This window comes from Gorilla gorilla, chromosome 1, assembly GCF_029281585.2.
Source record: "Gorilla gorilla gorilla isolate KB3781 chromosome 1, NHGRI_mGorGor1-v2.1_pri, whole genome shotgun sequence".
In the NCBI taxonomy this organism is placed as follows: domain Eukaryota; kingdom Metazoa; phylum Chordata; class Mammalia; order Primates; family Hominidae; genus Gorilla; species Gorilla gorilla.
The window spans coordinates 14,046,329-14,056,208 of record NC_073224.2 but is presented as its reverse complement, the minus strand read 5'-3'; positions in this window follow the sequence as shown (position 1 = coordinate 14,056,208).

The window sequence follows — 9,880 nt, the reverse complement described above, 5'->3', positions numbered from 1 at the left end:
GCTGCTTGACCCCAATACAAACTCAACAGTAGTTTCAAATAGCCAGAAAACGGCACTTCCATTTTTTCCATCCTACAAGATCTAAATAATTCTTGTTGTAAAATGGGCAAATGGTCTGAGGTGCCTGACGTCCAGGCATTCTTTTACACATCAGTCCCTCCCTAGTCTCTGTTCCCAATGCAACTTGTCCCAAATCTTCCTTCTTTCCCTCCTGCCTGTCCCCTCAGTCCCAACCCCAAGCGTCGCCGAGTCTTTCTAATCTTCCTTTTCTACAGACCCATCTGACCTCTCCCCTCCTCGCCAGGCTGAGCTAGGTCCCAATTTTTCCTCAGCCTCCGCTCCTCCACTCTATAATCCTTTTATCATCTCCCCTCCTCATACCCAGTCCGGCTTACAGTTTCATTCCATGACTAGCCCTCCCCCACCTGCCCAGCAATTTACTCTTAAAAAGGTGGCTGGAGCTAAAGGCATAGTCAAGGTTAATGCTCCTTTTTCTTTATCCCAAATCAGACAGCGTTTAGGCTCTTTTTCATCGAATATAAAAATCCAGCCCAGTTCATGGCTTGTTTGGCAGCAACCCTGAGATGCTTTACAGCCCTAGACCCTAAAACCTCAAAAGGCTGTCTTATTCTCAATATACATTTTATTACCCAATCTGCTCCCAACATTAAATAAAACTCCAAAAATTAAATTCCAGCCCTCAAACCCCACAACAGGACTTAATTAACCTCACCTTCAAGGTGTACAATAATAGAGTAGAGGCAGCCAAGTAGCAACATATTTCTGAGTTGCAATTCCTTGCCTCCACTGTGAGACAAACCCCAGCCACATCTCCAGCACACAAGAACTTCCAAACACCTAAACCACAGTGGCCAGGCGTTCCTCCCGAATGCTGCTACAAGTGCCAGAAATCTGGCCACCAGGCCAAGGAATGCCCGCAGCCCAGGATTGCTCCTAAGCTGTGTCCCATCTGTGCAGGACCCCACTGGAAATCAGACTGTTCAACTCACCTGGCATCCACTCCCAGAGCCCCTGGAACTCTGGCCCAAGGCTCTCTGACTGACTTCTTCCCAGATCTTCTCGGCTTAGCAGCTGAAGACTGATGCTGCCCGATTGCCTCAGAAGCCCCGTAGACCATCATGGATGCCAAGCTTTAGGTAACTCTCACAGTGGAGGGTAAGTCCATCCCCTTCTTAATACAGAGGCTACCCACTCCACATTACCTTCTTTTCAAGGGCCTGTTTCCCTTGCCTCCATAACTATTGTGGGTATTGACAGCCAGGCTTCTAAACCTCTTAAAACTCCCCAACTCTGGTGCCAACTTAGACAACACTCTTTTAAGCACTCCTTTTAGTTATCCCCACCTGCCCAGTTCCCTTATTAGGCCGAGACACTTTAATTAAATTATCTGCTTCCCTGACTATTCCTGGATTACAGCTGTATCTCACTGCCGCCCTTCTTCCCAATCCAAAGCCTCCTTTGCGTCCTCCTCTTGTATCCCCCCACCTTAACCCACAAGTATAGGATACCCCTACTCACTCCTTGGTGACCGATCTGCACCCCTTACCATCTCATTAAAACCTAATCACCCTTACCCCGCTCAATGCCAGTATCCCATCCCACAGCATGCTTTGAAAGGATTAAAGCCTGTTATCACTCGCCTGCTATAGCATGGCCTTATAAAGCCTATAAACTCTCCTTACAATTCCCCCATTTTACCTGTCCTGAAACCAGACAAACCTTACAAGTGAGTTCAGGATCTGCGCCTTATCAACCAAATTGTTTTGCCTATCCACCCCATGGTGCCAAACCCATATATTCTCCTATCCTCAATACCTCCCTCCACAATCCATTATTCTATTCTGGATCTCAAACATGCTTTCTTTACTATTCCTTTGCACCCTTCATCCTAGCCTCTCTTTGCTTTCACTTGGATTGACCCTGACACCCATCAGGCTCAGCAAATTACCTGGGCTGTACTGCCACAAAGCTTCACAGACAGCCCCCATTACTTCAGTCAAGCCCAAATTTCTTCCTTGTCTGTAACCTATCTCAGCATAATTCTCATAAAAACACACGTGCTCTCCCTGCCAATCATGTCCGACTGATCTCTCAAACCCCAACCCCTTCTACAGAACAACAACTCCTTTCCTTCCTGGGCATGGTTGGATACTTTCACCTTTGGATACCTGGTTTTGCCATCCTAAAAAAACCATTATATAAACTCACAAAAGGAAACTTAGCTGACCCCATAGATCCTAAATCCTTTCCCCACTCCTCTTTCCGTTCCTTGAAGACAGCTTTAGAGACTGCCCCCATCCTAGCTCGCCCTGACTCATCCCAACCCTTTTCATTACACACAGCTGAAGTGCAGGGCTGTGCAGTCGGAATTCTTACACAAGGACCGGGATCACGTCCTGTAGCCTTTTTGTCCAAACAACTTGACCTTACTGTTTTAAGCTGGCCATTATGTCTCTGTGCAGTGGCTGCTGCTGCCCTAATACTTCTAGGGGCCCTTAAAATCACAAACTATGCTCAACTCACTCTCTGCAGCTCTCATAATTTCCTAAATCGATTTTCTTCCTCACACCTGATGCATATACTTTCTGCTCCCTGGCTCCTTCAGCTGTACTCACTCTTTGTTGATCCTCCCACAATGACCATTGCTCCTGGCCCAGACTTCAATCCGGCCTCCCACATTATTCCTGATACCACACCTGACCCTCATGACTGCATCTCTCTGATCCACCTGACGTTCACCCTATTTCCCCACATTTCCTTCTTCCCTGTTCTTCACCCTGATCATGCTTGATTTATTGATGGCAGTTCCACCAGGCCTAATTGCCACACACCAGCAAAGGCAGGCTATGCTATAGTACAAGCCACTAACCCGCCTCTTAAAACCTCTCATTTCCTTTCCATCGTAGAAATCTATCCTCAAGGAAATAACTTCTCAGTGTTCCATCTGCTATTCTACTACTCCTCAGGGATTATTCAGGCCCCCTCCCTTCCCTACACATCAAGCTTGGGGATTTGCCCCTGCCCAGGACTGGCAAATTAGCTTTACTCAACACGCCCTGAGTCAGAAAAACTAAAATACCTCTTAGTCTAAGTAGACACTTTCACTGGATAGGTAGAGGCCTTTCCTACAGGGTCTGAGAAGGCCACCGCAGTCATTTCTTCCCTTCTGTCAGACATAGTTCCTCAGTTTAGCCTTCCCACCTCTAAACAGTCTGATAACAGACCAGCCTTTATTAGTCAAATCAGCCAAGCAGTTTTTCAGGCTCTTGGTATTCACTGAAACCTTTATATCCCTTATAGTTCTCGGTCTTCAGGAAAAGTAGAACAGACTAAAGGTCTTTTAAAAACACACCTCACCAAGCTCAGCCACCAACTTAAAAAGGAATGGACAATATTTTTAGCACTTTCCCTTCTCAGAATTCAGGCCTGTCCTCAGAATGCTACAAGGTACAGCCCACTTGAGCTCCCGTATAGATGCTCCTTTTTCTTAGGTCCTAGCCTCATTCCAGACACCAGACCAACTTGGACTTTGTCCCAAAAAACTTGTCATCCCTACTGTCTTCTGTCTAGTCATACTCCTATTCACCATTCTCAACTACTCATACATGCCCTGCTCTTGTTTACACTGCCAGTTTACACTGTTTCTCCAAGCCATCACAGCTGATATCTCCTGGTGCTATCCCCAAACCACCACTCTTAACTCTTAAAGTAAATAAATAATCTTTGCTGGCAAGGCTATGCTGAACCTCCTTAGGCACTCTCTAATTAGATGTCCTGGGTCCTCCCAATTCTTAGTCCTTTAATACCTGTTTTTCTCCTTCTCTTATTCTGTTTAGTTTTTCATTTCATACAAAACTGTATCCAGGCCATCACCAATAATTCTAAATGACAAATGTTTCTTCTAACAACCCCACAATATCACCCCTTTCCACAAAATCTTCCTTCAGCTTAATCTCTCCCACTCTAGGTTCCCACGCCGCCCCAATCCCGCTCGAAGCAGTCCTGAGAAACATCGCCCATTATCTCTCCATACCATCCCCCCAAATTTTTGCCATCCCAACACTTTACCACTATTTCGTTTTATTTTTCTTATTAATATAAGAAGACAGGAATGTCAGGCCTCTGAGTCCAAGCTAAGCCATCATATCCCCTGTGACCTGCACGTACACATCCAGATGGCCGGTTCCTGCCTTAACTGATGACATTCCACCACAAAAGAAGTGAAAATTGCCTGTTCCTGCCTTAACTGATGACATTGTCTTGTGAAATTCCTTTTCCTGGCTCATCCTGGCTCAAAACCTCTCCCAACTGAGTACCTTGTGACCCCCACTCCTGCCCGCCAGAGAACAACCCCCCTTTTTCCTTTACCTACCCAAATCCTATAAAACGGCCCCACCCCTATCTCCCTTTGCTGACTCTCTTTTCAGACTCAGCCCGCCTGCACCCAGGTGATTAAAAGCTTTACTACTCACACAAAGCCTGTTTGGTGGTCTCTTCACATGGACGCGCGTGAAACATGTAATACAAGGTTCTTGAGAACTTGGGCCTTTTTGACATGACGGCTTGACTGATGAATATCTCACTAGGAAGCAATGTTTGTTTAAGGCAGTTTTCCTGATCACATAAAAATATCAATAACCCCTGCTGGTACTATGTCCTCCAAACTCAGCTGCCTCTGTGGGAACAGCTATTTATATGCATTATAGTTAATTTGCTTTTTAAAGGGAGTGAAAATTGTCCTTCCGGTATGTGCAGTTCTAATCCTTGGGCCTGGCAACCAAGAAGATGGTTCATGAGAAGTATTGCTTTCAGATACACATTGATGACAAGAAACATCCCTTGGGAAGCATAAGATGTCGATGTGAAAATTATGGCTTTGCCTGTAGAAGGCTTTCATCCAGTCATCTCCTCTGCCACTTTCTTCTCACTGGAACTAGAAGTGGAGTGTGGCACCTGAACTGTAGGTGTACCCGATACTCCAGATGGGGAAAAGGTACAGCTGATGTGGGAGGTGTTTTAGAGCCAGCCCCTCTTCAGCCACATAGACTAGGCAAGCGGGTGGTTCTATCTATGTCTCTAATGTGGTGTTTGTCACTGCTTGCCTTGTGTTCTTGTTCTCGGTGATGTGTCTAGATTCCTTTTGTAAAGCAAAAGTTGTGTCCAGCAAATCTCTGTATTCCCCCAAACACATAGGACAGAAGCACTATGGAATATGTTCAGGTCTATAGAAATGGAAGAATGGAAAGGAGGAAGAGAGAGAAAGAGCGGTGGGGAGGGAGGGAGGGAGGAAGAGAGAGATGGAAGGATTCTATTGCTGATAGAGCTACAGTTCCACTTTGGTGCCCATACAAACAAATATTTCCCAGAATTTTTCTAAGCTGTCATAGTTCTTGGGTTCATAACTGAGAAGTTCATATATTCCAGTGTGTTAGATTTTTAGTACCATTTAATAATATTTAACATAGGTAAAAAGAAAAGATAGAAAACTATATTTCTACAAATATTTATAGAATGCCATTGTGTGGTGGATGCTGTACTAATAGTGCGAAGATACATTCAATCACAAATAGATTTGACAAACATTTCTTGTGCATTTAATGTGTTTACTGCTCCTTTTGTGGGGAATATAGCAGTTAGCAAAACAAAGTTCCCATCCTCACGGTCAGGCCATGTGGTTAGGCTCACCAATGCAGCCTTCAAGGAAGTGATGCATAGGGAAGAGGTTAAGATGCACATATGCCCTCTACCTCGTGTCTTCTCTCCCTACTGGATGTCAGTGAGACATCAGAAGATGTCTGTGTCAAAGATGCAGACCATCTGTCAGCCTTGATCTCTCAATGACTTTAGGGACAGAGTCTCACACCCATCCTCTCAACAGAAACCTCTGCATCAAACTCTAACATGAACAACAAATAAGCTTTTACTATGTTGGCTACTGAACTTTGAGAGGTTATACATTACAGTATTTATTGACCCTTGTCTACTGTACTCACTCATCCCCACTCAACCCCACCCAGCCAGGTGAACTCCTTTGAGACTTAGTTTAGATATTGCCTCCTCCAAGAAAACTTTCTGATCACTTTACCCCTTCATTCACCAGACTAGTTTTAGTATTCCATTTAACACTTCCATATTTCATTTATGAGTTGTGTGTGGTTTAAAAAAATTATGTGTATATTTTTTGTCTTCACTAAAATGTGAGCTCCTTGAAAGAATAGACTATTTTATTCTTCTTTGCCTCTCCAGAGCTTAGGACACAGACTGACACAAAGAGGTGCAGAAGAAATATTTGTATAAAATTTAATAGGTTTTATTGAGGACGTAGTTTATGCTGGAGGATATAGTTTAGAAGACAGATGACTGAAAGGCATATTTGAAAATTTAGAAGTCTGTCCCCTAATATAAAGACTGGGAAATGCTGTTCTAAACTGAAATTTGGAAATAATAATTGCTCAGAAATTTCTTATGGATCTGAAGCTCCATATAAGACTTGGAGTCCAAGATTAAAAGAATATTAAATCGTATGCATAGATTTGTCCAACCATAGTGTTTTGAAAGGTACATACTGTGACAAGAAGCCTACATTTCCAGGAGGTACCTGATGATAGTCTTTGAATTCAAGCAAATTTACCTTCAAATCCATCTTCTATCTACACCTTGGGCAAATTACATTCCTTCTCTGAGCATTAGTTTCCTCTTCTGTAAAAATAGATACAACTCACTGACCATGTGTATTAAGCCATTCTTGCATTGCTATAAAGAAATACCTGAGACTGAGTAATTTATTAAAAAAAAGAGTTTTAATTGACTCATGGTTCTGTTGACTATACAGGAAGCATAATGCTGACATCTGCTTGGCTTCTGAGGAGGCGTCAGGAAATTTACAGTCATGGCATATATTAGTCTGTTCTCACATTGCTGTAAAAAATACCTGAAATTGAGTAATTTATAAAGAAAAGAGGTTTCATTGGCTCACAGTTCTGCAGGCTGTCCATGAAGCATGGCAGCATCTGCTTGGCTTCTGGGGAGGCCTCAGGAAACTTACAATCATGGTGAAGGCAAAGGGAGAGCCAGCACTTCACATGACTGGAGCAGAAGGAAGGGGATGTGGTGGTATACACTTCTAAACAACCAAATCTCATCACTATCATGATGACAGCACCAAGGAAAATGGTGTTAAACCATGAGAAACTGCCCCAATGATCCAATCGCCTCCCACCAGGCCCCACCTCCAACATTGGGGATTCCAATTTGACATGAGATTTGGACGGGGACTCAGATCCAAATCATATCATGGCAGAAGGATAAGGGGGAGCAGGCATGCCACAAGGCAAAAGCAGGAGCAAGAGAGAGCAAGGTGCTTCACACTTTTAAACATCCAGATCTCGCAAGAAGTCATTCACCATCACAAATGATGGCGTCTCGAAAAGTGGTGGTCATTTTTGCAATACACCATATGTAACCATCAATCTAGTAGTAAAAACCACAACCACAAAGGAAGGATTACATGAATGTGACCACTGACCCGTAAGTCACAGCCCAGCTGACCACTCAATCACTATGCATATGCCACAGCAAGTGTCTTAGACTGTGTTTCCCAGAAGTCTAAGATGGGGACTCCTAACACTCAGAAAGCACTCAATAAATGTAAGATTTTTTTCCTTCATTCTGCTGTATAAGTTGTTTACCTAGTATGTAAGTTAGTGGTAATTCCAACATTTATCTGTCTAAATATCAAGAAAGCACACTGATTTAAAAAGACATTTTTGCAGCATATAAGTGTGTGTGTGTGTGTGCGCTTATATTTTTAATGCATACATCATGCTCCATATATTTGCATGGCAGCAATTTGAGCCTAAAGTAGCTATCTGCAAAAATGCATAAAACAATATGATCCATCACAATTTATTATACTGTATCAATCAGCATATTCTACCTAACAAACAAAATTTAGTGGTTTAATATAATAAACATTCATTTAGCTGATGATTCTATGGGTCAGCAATTTGGACTGCATGGTTCTGCTGATATCAGCTTTCTCATGTATCTAAGGTACGGTGCTGTTTAGTTGAACAGCTTTGCTTCTGGAGACAACGGGGATAATGGGCTTGTGCCTCTCATCCAGCAGGTTAGCCTCACATAGTAGCTCGGGGTTCCAAGAACAGCAAAAGAGCAAGCTCAATGTGCGCATGCTTTTCCCAACTTCCTTGTTTGCTAATGTCTCATTAGTTAAAACAAGTCACTTGGCCAGTCCAAACTCAATAAATAGATAAGTAGATGCCATCTCATGAAGTAAAGAGAGAAAGTGGTGGTCATTTTTGCAATATACCACATATAACCATCAATCTAGTAGTAAAAACCACAACCACAGGGAAAAATTGCAAGGATCTGACCACTGACCAATAAGTCACAGCCCAGCTGGCTGACCACTCCATCACTCTGCATATACCACAGCAAGTGTCTTAGATTGTGTTTCCCAGAAGTCTGAGATGGGGACTCATGTGCTGTGGTTTATTGTGGGATCCTCCTCAAAAGGACCCTCTAAAGAAATGAGAGACAAAGGATTGGGCAGAGGAAAGAAGTTCAGTAAAGACATAGTTTCACCTAAAGTGTAAATCCAGCCTGATGCCATGGGCAGACAGGCATATGAATGGCACCACAGACTTGTCCAGACTTGAGGCAATAGTATCAAGCTTCTATTCCTGTCCCCTCACCATATCAATCAGTCAATTCTCCTGGAAGTTGAAATGTGTGCATGCCTTGGCCTGAAGGACAGGATTCTCCTCTGGGTGTATTCATCCCAAGACCCAACCTTGGCAATCTTCAACTCTGATCCTTTAACTGAGAAATGATTCCTTTATAGAGCTGCATTTTCCACTCAAAACAGCATTTATTTTTGCAAGCACTTTTCTAACATAGATGGTAGGCTTTTCCAGCAGTTTATATTGGTCTGTATTTATCACATAGCTGCCTATTTTCTCTTTCTAATTTGATCAGCATTTATTACATAGAAAGAATAATATAAATAAAAAATTTAAAATACACTTATAAGAGAAACCAAGGCATGCTAGAGATGCTCTTTTCTAGGTGTATATGCTAGTAGTTGGGGAGTTTGATGTAGAAGAGAGAGGAAAACTTGGAGTTCATGGTCTCAAGTGAATGAGTAGGAGGTTTATGGTAAGGAAGAGGAACAATGAAAAGAGAAAGAAACTGTGCAACTGGCATGTGGAAAGCACCTTTAAATAAAGAGCAAAAGTGGAATATTTTGTGCAATGTCCTTCTTCAATTTCCTCCTTCGAACTTAAAAAAAAAATTCCAATACTCTGACTGCTTTGAGACATAAATAGGGGTAGGGGGTGGGGGAGTATGCAGTGGACAGAAGAGATGGGCAGTTAGGATGGGACAACAGCTAAAACTTTACCTAAATCAGGTGCTGGCAAGAGCAACAGCAAATGTAAATGCACAGAGAGTCAGAGATATTTGGGTTACATATGTACAAGAAGAAAATCCAAATCACCCTTTCTCATAAACTCGAAGTTTTACATTCCAGTCTGGTCTACTTCTTTCACTTCTAAACAGGAAATAAGTGGTAGAACACAGGGTTCTGATAGAAGAGTAAATCACAGTTCTGTGGTTTGAATGTGTGACCAAGACAGATGCTGGTACCAGAAGTGGGGTGTTATCTAGCAAACACCTGGAAATGTGGAGCAGCTTTGAAAGTGGGTAATGCCTACAGGCTGAAAGAGTTTGGAGGTGCGTGCTAGAAAAAGCCTAGATTTTTGTGAATGAAGGGCAATTCTAATGATGGCTTAGAAGAAGAGAGCTGTAGGAAGAGCCTAAATCTTCTTAGAGATTTTCT